The following is an 18,741-nucleotide window of genomic DNA, read 5'->3' on the forward strand; positions in this document are numbered from 1 at the left end:
TTCTATTCTATTACAGGTATCAGCAGTTTAAATATTTATTTTTCACAACAATGTCCTTTTACTGTAAAGCAATGATATCAGAGGGAGTAGAGAATCTCAGTCCTTAATCACCTGTCCCCTTGTGGGGCCAGTAATTGGGTACACAAAGTAATGAAGCAACAGAGAGTTAAAAGTATTTTAAAGATGCCGTTTTTAGAAGTAGGAAGGATGCTTGCAGAACACAGCTGCTTACCTCAATATATTCTCTCTTGGCAATGCAAGTACAGTACGTGCAGTACAATGCAGTAAAGGCTCAACAACCCTTGCAGTTTCAGCTGCAACAACTTTTGCAGTATAGGCACAACAAGACTTGCAGTAACAAGACAAACAACAGTTTCCAACACAGAACCACTACAATCCTTATGGCACAGGTGGATATAGCAGTGCAAATAAGCAGACTTGAACTGGAATGTCCTAGCACCAGAATACTTCAACAGAGTGGTATATCTTCATGCACAGTAGTCTCAACACAGACAAGGCCTATATTACCATTGGTGGCTGACTGGCAGGGTAGAGGTACTTGCGGCACTAAGGAGGTAGGAATGTCTTTAGTGGCAGCGCCAATGTGTCTTGAGGGTGTACGGCAGTGTCCCTACACTTGCCCTCCTCAAAGTGGACCTATCCCTAATGCTTAATTTCTCTCCTTGACAGAGAAGGTTCCTGTTCCTATACTATCCACTCATAAAATGCACGCCAAAACCATCAGACTATTTATTAGCACTGCACCAACCAAGATGGCTGCAGAAGGCCACTGGTGGTTGGAGCATCCAATCAGACAGCTGCTCCCCTGGTGACACCTTTGGAGGCTGCCAAGGAACATCATTCCTACTCCATTCCCATGACAGCAAGACACCACCTTCCTGGGTGTAGTAGAAACTATAACTGCCAAAAGCAAGAAATGTTGTGCTGATGTACAGATGATGATGTTAAGGAAGAGGAAAAAGCACTGTAGTAATTAAGCATCATCACTTGTGTTGTGTACCTAAGCCTATTGAAAAATAGTTTGTAAAGCCTTTGAGCAGAACTGAGAAGCAAGTTGGAAATGGTGTCCAAAGGCACAACCTTGTCCTTGCTGGCTTGTAGACTTGGGGGTTGCTGGGCACAGGGTGGCAGTTTTGGTACCACTTAGACTACCATACATTTCCAGGTGAATTAATCTATTTATCTTTGCATTTTTATTATTCATACCTTATGGTAAGATACATCACATAATATGTCTAACTATGCACCAATCTTATTGATTATGATATGATATAGATATGTAAAACATTAAAAAGAGGAGCATAAACTGTTTAAAATCCAGTAAAGCACTGTCTCAACTTGCTCTTCACAGCATCAGCTGTCTTGTCAGCACCACGCCGATAATCGGTGAGTCACTAGAGGCTGATCAGCTGAGGAAACAACAGGAATGACACAGACTGTGCTGAGGAAGGAGAGATTAGGGAGGGAGAAAATAAACGCAGGAGAGGTGACAGGACAAACTCTGTTGCAGGTAGACACAAAAGACTTAAATTTACAAGGACAGTGTCTTATCTCCCTGATATTTTCTCCTTTCTGCCAGCAGTGCTATGAACGTCAGCACTGTAAAGCTTCTGTCAACCTTTCCCTCTAGCTGAGCCAAGACATACAATAAAGACTGGAAATGAAAACATTTTATTTACAAAAAGCGGCATATAGTTTTTGAGACCAAGCAGAGGGGTAGTGTTCTTAGTAAGGAAGTGACTGCTTTGAGCTTCAACAAAATGGCGGCATCTGGCAGGAAGAAACTGAAGCAATGCTGGAGGCAATTTATAGCTTACACTAATTTTGGTAGCACAACTATTATGTGGAGAGTATGTTCTTTTGTTAAAGAACATTATTAGATATAAAATTGGGTAAAGTTTCACTTTAATCCCCATACATATGGGAATACAATGGGTTTATATTATTTCTTGCTCATTAACTATTCTATGATGATTGCATACAAATAAGTAGGCACTATGCATAGTTTTCTATGCACAGCCATATAAACTGCACTGAAACATGTTAGCTCGTTGAGTGGAAAAGTGATGCGCCCAAGTTTAAATAATAATAAGCAATCTGGCTCTCCAATATACTGTATGATAAAGCTTTAAGACTAAGCCACCACTGTGCTAAATCTCAAGACATAGTACACTATACCGTGATTTACTGTGATGTTATCCAGTTTACAGATGTTACAGTAGTTACTATCCCTGCATTCATTGCTTACGCCCAGCTTCTGTCACCAATATATTCTTTATAACCATCAGACACATATATTCTTTATTGTTTAGGAAAAGAAATTACAATCAGATCTGTTGGTTTTGGGAACACAACAATTTGGGACCTAGTTATATTTGCACCAGCTGTGTTTTTTTTATTTTCTTTCACATCATTTGCAAAAATTCTAATTTAGCTAATTGTCGTCAAATGTATAGCACACTTAATTAGAATGTAGTATGCTAAAAAAAGGCAAAAACACATTCACAAAAAGTATATATGTAAGGTTCATAAAATAACTTTGGATATAGGGTTATGGTTCTCTGGAACTTCTATCTATCTTATTACATAAATATATAAATGCACATTGCCATAATTATGAATAGAAAAAAAGTAATGCTAAATGTCATTTGCATAGATTCTGAAGGAAAGATTGTTAGGTTAGAGTCCACCAATCTGTTGATAGCTTCTTCTTGTAGTCTAAGATATGTATTACACTACTGACCCCTAGTGTTCAATTTTAATATCACACATGTAATGTAATGCACTGTTTTACAGTTATGTCCATATATATTTGGACACAGGCACAAATTTAGTTTTTTCAGGTATTTACTAAAACAGATTCAAGCTAAAATTATATAATAGATATGGGCTGACAGTGCACACTCTCAGGTTTAATTTGAGGGTATGCACATCCAGATTTGAGGAAGGGTTTAGGAATTACGGCTCTTAAGAGTAGCCATCCCCTCTTTTTCAAGGGACCAAAAGTAATTGGACAATTGAATCAAAAGCTGTTTCATGGCCAGGTGTGGGCTACTCCTTTGTTATTTCTTCTTCAATTAAGCAGGTAAAAGGTCTGGAATTGATTCTAAGTGTGGTATTTGCATTTGGAATCTATTGCTGTGAACCTACATCATGCATTCAAATGAGTTGTCCATGGAAGTGAAACAGGCCATTGTAAGGCTTAAAAAAATTATACAAATGCATCAAAGAGATAGCAGAAACATTAGGAGTGGCCAAATCAACAGTTTGGTACATTCTGAGGATAGAAGAACGCACTGGTGAGCTCAGTAACATAAAAAGGCATGGAAGTCCATGGCAGACAACAGTGGTGGATGATCGCAGGATCCTCTCTATGGTAAAGAAAAACCCATTCACAACATCCAGACAAGTGAAGGACACTCTTCGGGAGGTGGGTGTATCATTGTCAAAGTCTACACTCAAGAGAAGACTTTACGAGAGCAGATACAGAGGGTTCACCACAAGGTGCAAACCATTAATAAGCCAGAAGAATAGAAAAGCCAGATTAGACTTTGTCAAAAAACATCTAAAAAAGCCAGACCAGTTCTGGAAAAGCATTCTTTGGACGGATGAAACTAAGATTAATCTGTACCAGAATGACGGGAAGAACAAAGTGTGGAGAAGGCTTGGAACAGCTCATGATCCAAAGCACACACTGTCATCTGTAAAACATGGTGGAGGCAGTGTGATGGCATGGGTATGCATGGCTTCCACAGTGGCACTGGGTCATTGGTGTTTATTGATGATGTGACAGAAGACAGAAGCAGCCAGATGAATTCTGCAGTGTTCAGATATATACTCTCAGCCCAGATTCAGCCAAATGCAGCAAAGTTGATTGGACAACGCTTCACAGTACAGATGGACAATGATCCAAAACACACTGCAAAAGCAACCCAGGAGCTTTTGAAGGAAAAGAAGTGGAATATTCTGCAATGGCTGGGTCAATCACCTGACCTCAACCCAATTGAGCATGCATTTCACTTGCTGAAGGCAAAACTAAAGGCAGAAAGACACACAAACAAAGAACAACTGAAGACAGCTGCAGTTAGAGCCTGGCAAAGCATCAGAAATTAGGAAACCCAGTCTTTGGTAATGTCCATGGATTCCAGACTTCAGGCAGTCATTGCCGGTAAAGGATTCTCAACAAAATATTATAAATGAACATTTTATTTATGATTATATTCATTTGTCCAATTACATTTGAGCCCCTGAAAATGGAGGGACTGTGTATAAAAATGGTTGCAGTTCCTAAAATTTGTATTTGATATTTATGTTCAACCCCTTGAATTAAAGCTGAAAGTCTTCACTTCAAATTCATTTGGATTGTTTCCTTTTAATTTATTCTTTTGGCATACAGAGTCAAAAATATGAAAATTGTGCCTGTGTCCAAATATATATGGACCTAACTGTATAAAGCTAATGCTATAAGCACACATGTAATGCTTTAAACTGTCATGGGCCTGTCATTGCTGACTTTGTTATTTAAAATGCCGGTTTCCTGGCTGCTATGCTAACCCACTGGCTTCAATACTTTATACGTTGATTTCCTGGAACAAGCATTCATATCAAAAAAATCTTTATTTGCATGCATGCTATTTGTCAGTGGCTCACTTCATTGAAGGAAGAGGATCAACATGACATCCATGCTGCCTAATTTTGTAGGAGTGGTCAGGTATGTCAGCATCCATGTTACTCTTATAACCAGTTTCCATTTAGAGCTTTATAACTTTTGGTTTTGTTGACAATCAGTCAACTTTACACATTAAAAGGGTTAAAATAAGTCTTACAGATATGTACATACCTCTGTACTATAGATATGAATGTAGGTGTTGCCAGCATTTTCTAAAAGTCACTGTTTAGTGTAAGGACCAAAATGTCCAAATTGGAGAATTATTTTTAGTGAATCTCATTTTTTTTCTCACTAACTTGCTAATTGTACAGCACTTTGTAGCTCGGTCACTCAGCAGTTGTGTTTGTGCAGTATTTCATGTAGATAACAAGCTTGGCAGCAGCAGTTGCTTTGCATTCACCTCTGTGGTTTATGAAATAATGTAAGAAGAGTTTGACTTGTAGTTGAGAGAAATTGCTCCTTAACACAAATTGCCAGGAACTATAGTGATTACTACAAATCACTGTTAACCGCTGGCATTAGCAATTTGTAGTGGCATGGAATCTCTGCTACAAAATTGCCAATGTGACATGGTCCCAAGGGTTTGCCTTTAAGTATAATCACACAATCAGATTTAATGATGCAAAAAACAAGGCTGCAGCCCTGTATTTGCAGTATTCTCCGATAACATGCTGTATTAATCTTGAGGTCAATTTTCACAAGATTCCCTGTGCCTTCAGAGCTCACCCCCCCCCCCCCCCAATCATCAGTGATCCACCACCATGCTTCACAGTGGGGATGATACTCTTGTCACTATAGGCCTTACTGACCCCTCTCCAAAGGAAAGGCTTTATGGCTGTGACCATAAAGCTCTATTTTGATTTCGACACTCCAGATTAAAGTGTGCCAGAAGCTGAGGTGTGTCAAGGTGTTGTCAGGCATATTGTAACCAGGCTTTTTTTGTGCATTAACACAGTAATCACTTCTTTCTGGCAAATCAACCATGCAGCTCATTTTTGTTTAAGTATCGTAGTATTCTGCTCCTTGAACCGACCACACTGTCTTTTTGCAGAGCAGCCTGTATTTCTCCTGAGGTTACCTTTGGGTTTTTCTTTGTATCCTGAACAATTCCTCTGGTAGTTGTGGCTGCAATCTATCATGTTCTACCTGACCTTGGCTTGTTATCAAGTGATCCCCAAATGTTCCACTTCTTAATTTAAGTGATTGAACAGTACTGACTGGCATATTAAAGACTTTGGATATCTTTTTATATCCTTTTTCCATCTTTATAAAGTTACATTACCTTGTATGCAGGTCTTTTGACAGTTCTTTTCTGCTCCCTATGGCTCAATATCTAGCCTGCTCAGTGCATCTATGTGAGATCTAACAAACTCATTGACTATGTGTCTCACCTTGTGTTTCTGTATCAGGGCCAAACATTTCAATGTTATGGTTTTCTCTGTCTCCACTAGTTTCCTGAAACCACTAAATATACAGTAAACCATAAGCACTAAATCCATTAAAGGTGAATAAAATTTTGCTATACATACCTCTGCCGCATGGATGTAACATCTGTGAGCTCCCTTGCTGTTAACTTCACCCGATTTTTTTCTAGGTTTAGTATCTTTGGTCATTTAAATTGGCCTGCATTGGATGACCTAATTCCCAAGTATTCACGCTGGAGTTAATTCATTCCGGCACCCGTCACCTCAATATACTGTGCAAAGGAGATTGCAGAATGAATATAATATGTCTTTTCTGCAATCAAAAAACCTCACAACTTATTTATTTATTTTTTGGGCAAAACTCCAATTTATGATCTCTTAAAGCAATAGCAAATGTTGAAACGAAATAAAAAAAGTTCTCCCTACAAAGTAAAGGCATAATGTGTTAGTGTGCATCTCATACTAGCACATTATGAAAGACTTACCTTGAACCAAAGCCCTCCAGCGGTGCACTGTCATCTCTGCAGAGGTTTCCATCTTCCTTCCAAGTTCATGGGCTGTGGCCACTTGAATGGCCGAGCTCTGATGATGTCACTCCCGCTTGGGAGTCACTGGCCAAGGCACAGAGCTCTGAAGGAATGGTGCGGGTATACTGTTCCTTCAGAATGCATGCGCCGATGACGTCACTGGCTGCCAAACAATCTCCTACACGGTGTAGTTTTGCTATAAACTTACCTGTGGGTAAAAATCACAATGCAGAGTTTACTGCCACTTTAAACCATACAGTTTCCTAACGCAAAGAACTTCTAGAATAAAGTTAGTATTCACATCTAGTATTATATTGTTTTGATGGTGCCAGATGAGTTTTTACTGTTTTGCTCATTTGATCTAAATTGTGATGAAAACTGCAATCTTTTCAGTACCTCTTAAAAAGTTTAAATAAAATCTCCAGTTATTTCTCATGCCACACAAATTAATTCAAAACAAACAAACCTGTCAGAAGCAGGGGCAGACTGACCATTTGGGCACTCGGGCACTGCCCGAGGGCCCAGGGTCAGTAGGGGGCCCCATGAGATGCCCCTAGTACTTTTCATAGGCTTTTTTGGGTGTGGTTTGAGTGTGGGTGAGGACACAGGGGCCTCATGATCCCCTATTGCCTGGGGGCCCCATGAGTTGTCAGTCTGTCCCTGGTCAGAAGGTTTCCTTTTCAATTTGATTGTAAAAGAAGTTGACTGAAAGCCATTAAAATAAGCCCACTCATACTCATGGTTCAGTTTTTGGCAGATCTAATTATGATTGGAATTCTATTGGAAGTCTATCATGCACCATTATAATCAGAGAGGTAGGACTTCAGCAGGACTTCCCTCCTCTTCCCTGCATTTTGTTTGCTGTGGTTTGCCTAACTTGGCCTTGTGCTAACCATGTTAAGCAGTCATTTTCTTCTGTCCCTGACATGACATAATACCGGTGTCGATGTGTTGTGGCCAAGGTGGTGGACAGAGTTGGGGTTCTTGGGAGAGATGTAGTCTGGTTCTAAGAACAGTTGATTCCATTTGTGTCCAATGATTACTGCGAACATCTTTAGCTAATGTATAAAAGATACTGTGTGCTGTATAGTTAGTAAACTATAGAGAATGTAAAAATATATGTAATAAAGAATTTTAATGCAATGCCTAGGTGTGTACAAGTTAGCATGGACCGAAAACATTGATTTCAATTGGCACCTTATTTACATTGCCTATTCTGTCTAGATTTATTTGAAACAGTCCAAACTTGAGGAAAATTGTAGACTAACTGAACACAGCTGCTTCATAGCATCTCTACAGTGGGTGTTAAGTAGTTAAATGCAGCTGTTCACAGGAAATTAGACTTTACTGCACACCTCTTGTAATGGATTAGTTCAAACGATTCTCATTAAAACTATTCCCAAGGCTGAATGTTGTGTAGGAACAGGTGCCTAATGCCTGTGTGCCCCATGCAACGGAACACAAAACTGCACTAAAAGGCCTGGAGATTATGGTAATCTTATCTAAGCATAATATACAACCATTATGCACATTGTTACCATTTAGTAGGCAGGATTTTAGCTACTTTAGATGACTAGTTAAACCAAAACTAAAATATTATTATGTGCAAAATTTACTAACATTGTTTATAAATTATAGGTCAAAGTACTCACATCCAATTTTTTTTTTTTTTATATTTGCATTGAAAATTATTTTGGTAGCACTATCAACAACTTATTTTTATTTAAACTAACCTTTTTACAAGGGGTGCCACAACTCTCTCTAAATGTGTTGCAGAACTGTTTATACTCAGAGCTCACTATATCCAGGCCGGTTGCGGGTTGTGCAAAATAGGTCTAATAACTAAACCCATGTGTAGCAAATAACATGCAGCGCTAAGATGAAAATAATATACCTGAATACATGAGAATGCAATAAATAAAGTATGTAAGATCTTATAAATGAGAGTAGTTCATTAATTCAATGCTTCATAGATAAATTGGTGAAAAACTGTGACAGTCTGGGGTTTATTTACTAAAGCTGGAGAGTCCAAAATCAGACTCCCTTCTGCATAGAAACCAATCAGCTTCCAGGTTTCATTGCCAAAGCGTCATTGAACAAGCTGAGGTTAGAAGCTGATTGGTTTCTATGCAGAAGGGAGTCTGATTTTGGACTCTCCAGCTTTAGTAAATAAACCCCTCTGTGTCTGATGAAAGACAATAGTCGTGACACTGGTGGTAAGTGTGAGAGTGGGTTGCACTAACCAGACAGCGCTATATTAAGCGCATATGAATGATGAAATCATCTGGATATGGACATCTGGACCCGGGTTTTCTAACGGGCAGCAACAGGAATCACAGCATGTCAGCCAGGCTTCTGAATGACCAAATTCTGATCGAAGACCACCAGAGGGAGCCAGCAACCAGGATGTCATCAAACCTTCTTTAAACCAGGTATCCAAAAGAGTGTAGTATGCTCAGAAAGGACACCAGAGGAAGACTGCGTCTTGAAATGCATCTGACGATTCCCTCAGAGAGGACAGGGTCAAAAAGAAATGAGCCCAAGCACAAAAGGAGTACCTTAGTGCAACACTGTTTTAATAGGTGCAAAGTATTAACAAGAATGTAACTCACATGTAAAAGTGCAAGTGGCCTGATGGCCAAAATGAAGTCCACGTGGTAGAAAGGTCACTGAGGGCAGCTTTCTGACATGTTTCGTGCTAAGGAACGTTTTCAAAGAAAGCTGGCCCCCTCAGTGACTGCCCATATATACTGGGATGACACCTGCACATCCATTAGCAGTAATTACCACTTCGGCCATTCGCACATGTTCAGATCGTGCTAACGGTGGCCATTTTGTTGAAGACCTATGCTTTCCATAGCCTTGTATTGCAGACATGGTAGATCAACAGAAGGAGGTGATCACTCTACTTCCTCCTTTGCTTAACATTAAAATCTTGGTGCTAGCTTGTTATTAAGCAGTAGAATGTATAGGATAGAAGTAAAGAAAAGTTATTAAGCTATTCTTTTATTAATACATAGAAGAATTTTTATTAATATTGAAGACCCACTTATGGGAAATCAGCTATAGATAAAAAGGCAGATATAATTACTTGGCCACCCCTGTGGTACTACAGGTGCCAGTGGATCTTTAAATGGCATGTGCAAACCCTTATATATAATGAGCATTAGAAATAATTAAAATATATAAAACAAAGGGGGTAGACAACCCAAATCGTACAAAGACGTGGAAAAAGTATATACATTATATAATATATAAAAAATTGCAGATATAAGTTATGAAGATAAAACAAATGATAAAAACAATACATAAAAATAAACAAGGAATAAATTCATAAAAGTGTACATATATAAACATCTGTAAACATCATAATCTTATTAATGGGATATTTAATTCACAATGGATACGGGTATCTGTTCATCAGTTATGGACCACTTAGTCCCTGTTACCTTGTGGGGTAAGTAGAGCAAAAACAAGGACCTGTCATAAATGAAATGGTAACAATACACATATATCTTTATTCTTATGAAGTAATTGACCTTCCAATAACCTTTTTCAAAGTTTAAAATATAATATAAAAACTAAAAATATTAGTTAAATTATTAGTATGCTGGGCAGTATATTTTATAGTGGAGCCTTTCCAGAAAGCAATATTTCATAATTATAGATCGTATAATTATAATATGTATATCCACCATATACACATAAAACAGTATGTACCGTATTTTTCGCCGTATAAGACGCACCTGACCATAAGACGCACCTAGGTTTTAGAGGCAGAAAACAGGAAAAAAAAAAATTCTGAACTAATGGACTGCAGACACAGTACAGGAGATGACCAGAGACTGCGGACAGCACAGGGATGACCAGAGACTGCGGACAGCACAGGGATGACCAGAGACTGCGGACAGCACAGGGATGACCAGAGACTGCGGACAGCACAGGGATGACCAGAGACTGCGGACAGCACAGGGATGACCAGAGACTGCGGACAGCACAGGGATGACCAGAGACTGAGGACAGTACAGGGATGACCAGAGACTGCGGACAGTACAGATGACTGCTGACCTTTGGGGAGGTGGGGAGCGGGTACCTGAATTTGACAGGTACCCGCTCTTACTTCCGCAGAGTTTTTGTTTGATCTTACCTGTTCCTCGATCCAGCCGCGCGCTGTCTACCTGGCTTCTGTAATGGCGCTCGGCACGACAGCCGGGTGCCCAGTGCGCATGAGCGAGAAGCACTTGCGCTTTGTGATTGGTCCGGCGGCTTCTGGGATCTGTCATGTGTCCCAGGTACCGCCTTACCATTCACAAAAAGCACCGCTTCTTGCGCATGCGCACTTGGCACCCGGCTGTCATGCCCAGTGCCCACACTACAGAAGCCGGGAAGACAGCACGCCGCTGGATAGAGGAACAGGTAAGGTCCCGCTGCAGAGCTGAGCGGCCGGCCCGGTATTCTGACACAGCCGCGGTGGAAATACCGGACCGGCCGCTCCATATTCGCTCCATAAGACGCACTGACATTTCCCCCCCAGTTTTAAGGAAGAAAAAGTGCGTCTTATACGGCGAAAAATACGGTATGCCAGTGCATGCCACAGCGGAGCATTACCCCTCAGCGGTACTTAGTGGCTATAAATTATGTGATATATGGGACATTTCTCATCAGCTTGTGTCAATAAAACAACTAATGTCCCATTCAATGTTAAAGCCAGATTGTGCTGAAGTGTGATCCTCCTTCTCACAAAGAATGGATACAGTGTATGTCAGAAACCCTCAAGTTGGAGAAGTACAAATATCAACATAGGGGTTGCCCCTGTAAGTATGATAATCTGTGGGGCTTACACTTGGATACTCTGAGCCTCAGCCCATTAGACTTGGTCATGGCTTGGTCATGGCTTAATGTACAGTTGCAAGAAAAAGTATGTGAACCCCTTGGGATTACGTGGAGTTTTGCATGAATTGGGCATAAAATGTGCTCTGAACGGCATCTAAGTCACAACAATAGAAGAACACAGTCTGCTGAACATAATACTACACAAACATTAGATGTTGCCATGGTTTAATTGCACATAACATGCAAACATTCACAGTGCAGGGAGGAAAAAGTATGTGAAGCCCTAGCTTAATGACTTCTCCCAGAGATAATTGGAGCCAGGAGTGAGCCAACCTTGACTCCAATAAGTGTGATGATATTGGATGTGTTGCTGACAGCTGTCCTGCCCTTAAAAAACACACACCTGTTTTGGGTTTACTGGTTTCAAGAAGCACTGTCTGATTTGAACCATGCCTCGCAGAAAAGAGCTATCAGAAGACCTACGATCAAGAATTGTTGACTTGCATGAAGCTGGAAAGGGTTACAAAAGTATCTCCAAAAGCCTTGATGTTCATGTGTCCACGGTAAGACAGACTGTCTACAAATGGAGAAAGTTTAGCACTGTTGCTACTCTCCCTAGGCGTGGTCGTCCTGTAAAAATGACTGCAAGAGCACAGCGCAGAATGCTGCATGAGGTAAAGAAGAATCCCAGAGTGTCAGCTAAAGACCTACAGAAATCTCTGGCACATGCTAACATTTTTGTTGACACATCTACAATAAGGAAAACATTAAACAAGAATGGAGTACATGGGAGGACACCACGGAGGAAGCCATTGCTGTCCAAAAAGAACATTGCAGCACGTTTGAAGTTTGCAAAAGAGCACCTGGATGTTCCACAGCACTACTGGCAAAATATACTGTGGACAGATGAAACCAAGATTGAGTTGTTTGGGAAGAACACACAACACTATGTGTGGAGAAAAAAAGGCACAGCACACCAACATCAAAACCTCATCCCCACTGTGAAACATGGCGGAGGGAGCATCATGGTTTGGGGCTGCTTTGCTGCCTCAGGGCCTGGATGGATTGTTGTCATTGATGGGAAAATGAATTCCAGAGTTTATCAAGACATTTTGCAGGAAAACGTACGACCATCTGTCCGCCAACTGAAGCTCTGCAGAGGATGGGTGAGGCAACAGGACAATGACCCAAAGCATACAAGTCATTCAACAAACCAATGGCTGCAACAGCACAGAATACGCCTTCTGGAGTGGCCCAGTCAGAGTCCTGACCTCAACCCGATTGAAATGCTGTGGCATGACCTTAAGAGAGCGATTCACACCAGACATCCCAAGAATATTGCTACACTGAAACAGTTTTGTGAAGAGGAGTGGTCCAAAATTACTCTAGATCGTTGTGCAGGTCTGATCTGCAACTACAGGAAACGTTTGGTTGAGGTTATTGCTGCCAAAGGAGGGTCAACCAGTTATTAAGTCCAAAGGTTCACATACTTTTTCCTCCCTGCACTGTGAATGTTTACATGTTATGTGCAATTAAACCATGGCAACATCTAATGTTTGTGTAGTATTATGTTCAGCAGACTATGTTCTTCTATTGTTGTGACTTAGATGACGTTCAGAGCACATTTTATGCCCAATTCATGCAAAACTCCACGTAATCCCAAGGGGTTCACATACTTTTTCTTGCAACTGTATACCCCTATGGTTAATGGTTTTAGAGTGTGCCTGAATACCTTGTGCTGTTACTTAGCCTGCCATATGCCTTCTTCTTCTGATGTCACTCGTAAGGCTTATAGTTAGTTCATTGGTCTTGCTATGGTGCGCCTCATATGTATCCCTGGCTGATCCTGACTTTGTACACTGAATGGCTAGTTTCTGCTATGGTCCTGACTCACCTCTCTAATTGCTGTATGTTTACTTTCTATTTTTAATAAAAACTTTCTCCATAAAAAAAAAACAACTAACCTTTAAAAAAACAGCAAAAAGGCCCTTAACTTTGAAGGAGACAATTTTACATGCTGAAGGCTGCTCTCCAACACATATATTGGAAGGAACAAAACTAAATTTAGATTTTCTCTTAAAAAATACATAAATCAACTCTATACCTAGGGTTATATCCTCAATATAGTTTGTATATAAGGTATATGTATTCCTTTATATGTGTCATTACCCACTAGAGTTCCTACAACTTTATTAGTTAATTATACTAAAAGGTGTGGATACATCGCAATTTGTGCCAGAATATAATGTGAAAACTTACAGCGTAATATGCCTATCCACATCAATATAATCAAATATTGCAGCTAACATGTATAATGTTCCCACATACAAATAATAATATACAAAAAATGCAGCACAATACTATATAATAAAAAAATAAAAATTATAAGTACATAAAACTTGCTATGTGACATTGCTTAAATATCATAAAGTGCATAGTCTGTGCTCCAAACGTATCAGCTTATATAAAACAATAACGCACTCTATCTCATATTGCTGCCCATATTGACCATACGCTATCCAAATCGTATCCCAAATCGCAATCTGTGTTACATATTTACTACTTTGAAAGGTGAATTAGGGACCCAAATTAGTCTCATAAAATAAGGAGACCTACAGTATATAGCCATACTAAATTTTCTGCTAAATCATTGGAGGTCTGAGGGTACTACTAGGGTCATTACAATACATAGACCCTTCTTTTTTTCGTCAAGAAGAGGGTATCTCTCTTATACAATTTATAATAAGGACCTCCTGTGCTCAGAAACCTAATTATAGCTATTAAGAGCTTCTAACACCTGCACCTTATTACCTAAAAGTGAAAAAATGCTAAAAATACAAAAAATGATGTAGCGCTGTCATAAATAAATAATATACTAACTACTGAAATAGTGAACAGATCCCTAATGGGATATAAAAGAAAAAGAAGTGAATAAATATAATAAACCAATGATTTACAATTGATCTAAAGTGATCCAATACCACACAATCCAATACTGGATAATTCAGAAAAAGTGAAAACTCAATTTAGTGATTAATAAATAGTGAAACACATATGTGATCCCAGCACTGGGGGATGGGTAACTACAAATAGTGACAAAAAGTGCTCAGTGTTACAAAAACACTCAAAACAACACAAATGAATGTGGTATTAGTGACAAATAAATCCCCTATGAAAATATACTGATAAATATGCACAAATATAACTGAATGTTATTATTAGCGGCAAATATAAACAATGAACAAATAAACTCCCTAAAACACATAAACGTAAATCCAGTCAAACAATGTGTGACACCAGTGTCCACAAAAATGTAAAAACATGCAGGTGATTGTTGTGCGTTGCAGTCTCTGGTGATGAATCCACAAACAGCTAAATTGGCTCCTCACCTCCTTACCGTGACCCTAAAAGGGCTTACAAGCATTTGGGATCACACCTCGACCCTCCAAGACCAGATTCCTCTTAATAATATCCTCCAAACAATCTCACATCAGGTAAAAGCGTATGAGCCTTCCAGATCAAGATCAGCCCAATATTCCCCTTTATTTAGCTTCTTATTAGTATGACCAGTTCCCACAGGATCCATATAAAGAGAGAACCTCCATAGTGTGATAACGTTTATTGTAACCTATGCGTAGCATCACGACACACGTGACTTCATCAGGCGACGTGGTGACGTAACTTCCTGCGCGGGCGCCATCTCAGTACCCTGAAAGAACCCATGCAAGTACACCCATTACAGGAAGTTCTAAGGCTATTGGAAAGCTGAAATTACATGTGAGTGTATTGGCTGTATTTACTTTTATTTTACAATAAACGTTATCACACTATGGAAGTTCTCTATATGGATCCTGTGGGAGCTGGTCATACTAATTAAAAGCCAAATAAAGGGGAATATCGGGCTGATCTTGATCTGGAAGGCTCATATGCTTTTACCTGATGTAAGATTGTTTGGAGGATATTATTAAGAGGAATCCAGTCTTGGAGGGTCCAGCAGTGATCCCAAATGCTTGTAAGCCCTTTTAGGGTCACGGTAAGGAGGTGAGGAGCCAATTTAGCTGTTTGTGGATTCATCACCAGAGGCTGCAAAGCACAACAATCACCTGCATGTTTTTACATTTTTGTGGACACTGGTGTCACACATTGTTTGACTGGATTTGCGTTTATGTTTTTTAGGGCGTTTATTTGTTCATTTTTTATATTTGTCGCTGATATTAACATTCAGTTATATTTGTGCATATTTATCAGAGTGTATTTCCATAGGGGATTTATTTGTCACTAATATCCATTATCACATTCATTTATGTTGTTTTGAGTGTTTTTGTAACACTGAGCACTTTTCATCACTATTTGTAGTTACCCATCCCCCAATGCTGAGATCACATATGTGTTTCACTATTTATTTATCACTAAATTGAGTTTTCACTTTTTCTGAATTATCCAGTATTGGATTGTGGTATTGGATCACTTTAGATCGATTGTAGATTATTGGTTTATTATGTTTATGCACTTCTTTTTTCACTATTTCAGTAGTTAGTATATTATTTATTTATGAGAGCACTACATAATTTTTTGTATTTTTAGCAACCTCTCTTATAAAAACTTCAAAGTCTTTAACCACTTGCCCTCCAGAGAATTTACCCCCCTTCCTCACCAGGCCATTTTTTGCAATACAGTGCTGAGGTACGTTAACTGACAATTGTGCAATCATGCAATGCTGCACCCAAATGAAATTTATTTTCTTTTTTCCCACAAATGGAGATTTCTTTCGGTGGTACTTGATGCCTCAGCATTTTTTATTTTTTGTGCTATAACCAAAAAAAAAACCCGACAATTTAAAAAAAAAATTTTTTTTACTTTTTGCTATAAAACATATCCAGTAAAAAAATTAAAAAAATCTAATTTTGTTGTAAATTTAGGCCAAAATGTATTCTGCTACATGTTTTTGCTAAAAACAAAATCCCAATAGGTGTCACTGACATCTCCAGGAACATTAATACAGTGATCAGTGCTAATAAAACTAAAATACTAATGTCACTGGGCAAGAAGGGGTTAACATCTGGGGCGATCAAAGGGTTAACTGTGTGCTGTGTGCTGTTTTACTGTGTTGTCTGTGTGTGATTTACTATGTAGGCACGCTGCTTTGTATTGTTATGCAGAGCAATACAAAGCAGCATGCTGGTGCTGACAGGGGAGAGATCTGTATTGTTTACATACAGACCTCTCCTCTGTCAGTATTCCTCGGCGATTGCCTGGTGCCAGCAGGGAATCCCTGGCCGGGACCCGGTGATTGACAGTTTTAGCCACGCCCCTAAACAGAAATACAAAATTACATATACAGTATATACGTGATTTTGCGCAGCCATGCCACCTGTAGCAGTAGCTCTGCTATAGGGCGGTCGGGAAGTGGTTAATCGGTTTCTGCCCAGATCTATTTAAAGGTATTAGAATAGTCGCCCTTTGCCAGTATTTGAAAAATGCCCCTTGTCAATACCTGCTATTTTACAAGGGCTAGAATTTTCAAGCAATGGTCTCCAACCACTCGCCAAAACAAGGAAAGCCCAAAGAAACAAATGAGTCCAAAATAATAATACAGATGAAAGATTCCCCCATATGTGCACTCAACATACTTTGCCATACTTATAATGGCTTTGTCAGTAGTATATCAAAGTAAAAGTGCTAAAAGTGCTCAGAACCCCCCCACTCCAAATTATAGTTTCACATCACATAAACAATATGACAGCCACCACTGGCCATTTGGTTGGCCTTTTCTTTTTTAGCCTCTCATTGGCATTGCTGTGTGACGTCATAGTGTGCGCCCGCACACTCATGTGTCAATTGCATCATCACGTTACATCACATGTGATGTCATCATGCATGAGACATCACATTTGACATAACATGATAATGTAATTGATGCACAGGGGTGTGTGTGAACACTACAACATCACAAAACAGTGCCCATGAGAGGCTGTGAAAAAATGCCACTCACATAGCCAATGGTGGCTGTTATGCTGCCTATTTGATGTGAAATTATTTTTTTGGGGGGATGCACTGAGCACTTTTAGCACTTTAATACTGATACACTCCCAAGGAAGTCTTTATAAATAGAACAAAACATGTTAAGTGTATATATAGGGGGGATTTTTCTTCCCTGCTATTACTTATTTATTTTGTTCCTTTTTGCTTTCCTTGTTTTGGGGATTGTTGGAGACCATTGTTTGCAGACTCTAGTTCTTCAGAGATAGCAGTTATAGAAAGGGGGCTTTTTTTTCAAATACTGGCAAAGAGGGGTCTCTTCTCATGCCTTCATAATAGATCAGAACAGAACTTATTAAAGAAATACCATCCTCTTCACAGAAAAAAAGAAGGGACTAGATTATTGTATTGTATAAAGACCTCCAATGATCTAGCAGAAAATTTAGGACGACTATGTAGGTCTCCTTATTTTATGTGAGTAATTTTGGTCTCTAGTCCACTTTTCAAACTACTAAATATGTAACACAAAGTGCAATTTATCCACACCCTTGAGTATAAATAAATAGTAATTGTAAGTACTCTAGTGGGTAACAACATAAATTGGGAGAAAACATTCTCAACAAAATACAAATAAAGGTAGATGAGAGTTTTAAAACAATTTTATGGAAATTACACAGATTATTCTTTTGAGCAATGTGTATCAAAGACTGTTTTTTCTAAAATACCATGGGCAATAAAAAGGGCACTAAAAACATAATGCTAAAAAAACAATCATCATTTGATATTAAAATAATAGAACAAAGCTGCAAAAGGAAAATCATATTATCAAAACATATAAAATTTTTAGTAAAAAGACAAGGTTTGAGGTTCTGAGCCCTTGAGTTTGGTTGTGCACACAAAAAGAAAGCAAGCCGCTTAAACATCTTCTTTGGCTCTTTGTATGCAAAATAACATTGTGGTGTTGCTATGCAGTGTAAGAATAGTTCTTTGATATTTTGTTTCATTTTGATATTGTGCAGAAATAATTAGTCTAAATAAATGTGAATACATTTTAGCACCTGGATTAGATGGCTTGCACCCACATGTCCATAAAGAGCTTATCTCAGTTTGAGGCTTACACAGTCCTCATGCACACAGACCGTTTTGATAACGCTGGTAACATTAGCTGTGTAAAGTCACATTAAGCTTTTTTTTAGCATTTTTGCATTAGCGTTTAGTGGCGTTTTGCTGTGTTTAGAAGTGTTTTTCCACGTTTGTGGTTTTTTGAACGAAAAAATTTTTTTTGCTC

Source organism: Staurois parvus, unplaced genomic scaffold (assembly GCF_062004578.1).
Source record: "Staurois parvus isolate SC_StPar_1 unplaced genomic scaffold, SC_StPar_1.0 ptg000090l, whole genome shotgun sequence".
In the NCBI taxonomy this organism is placed as follows: Eukaryota; Metazoa; Chordata; class Amphibia; order Anura; family Ranidae; genus Staurois; species Staurois parvus.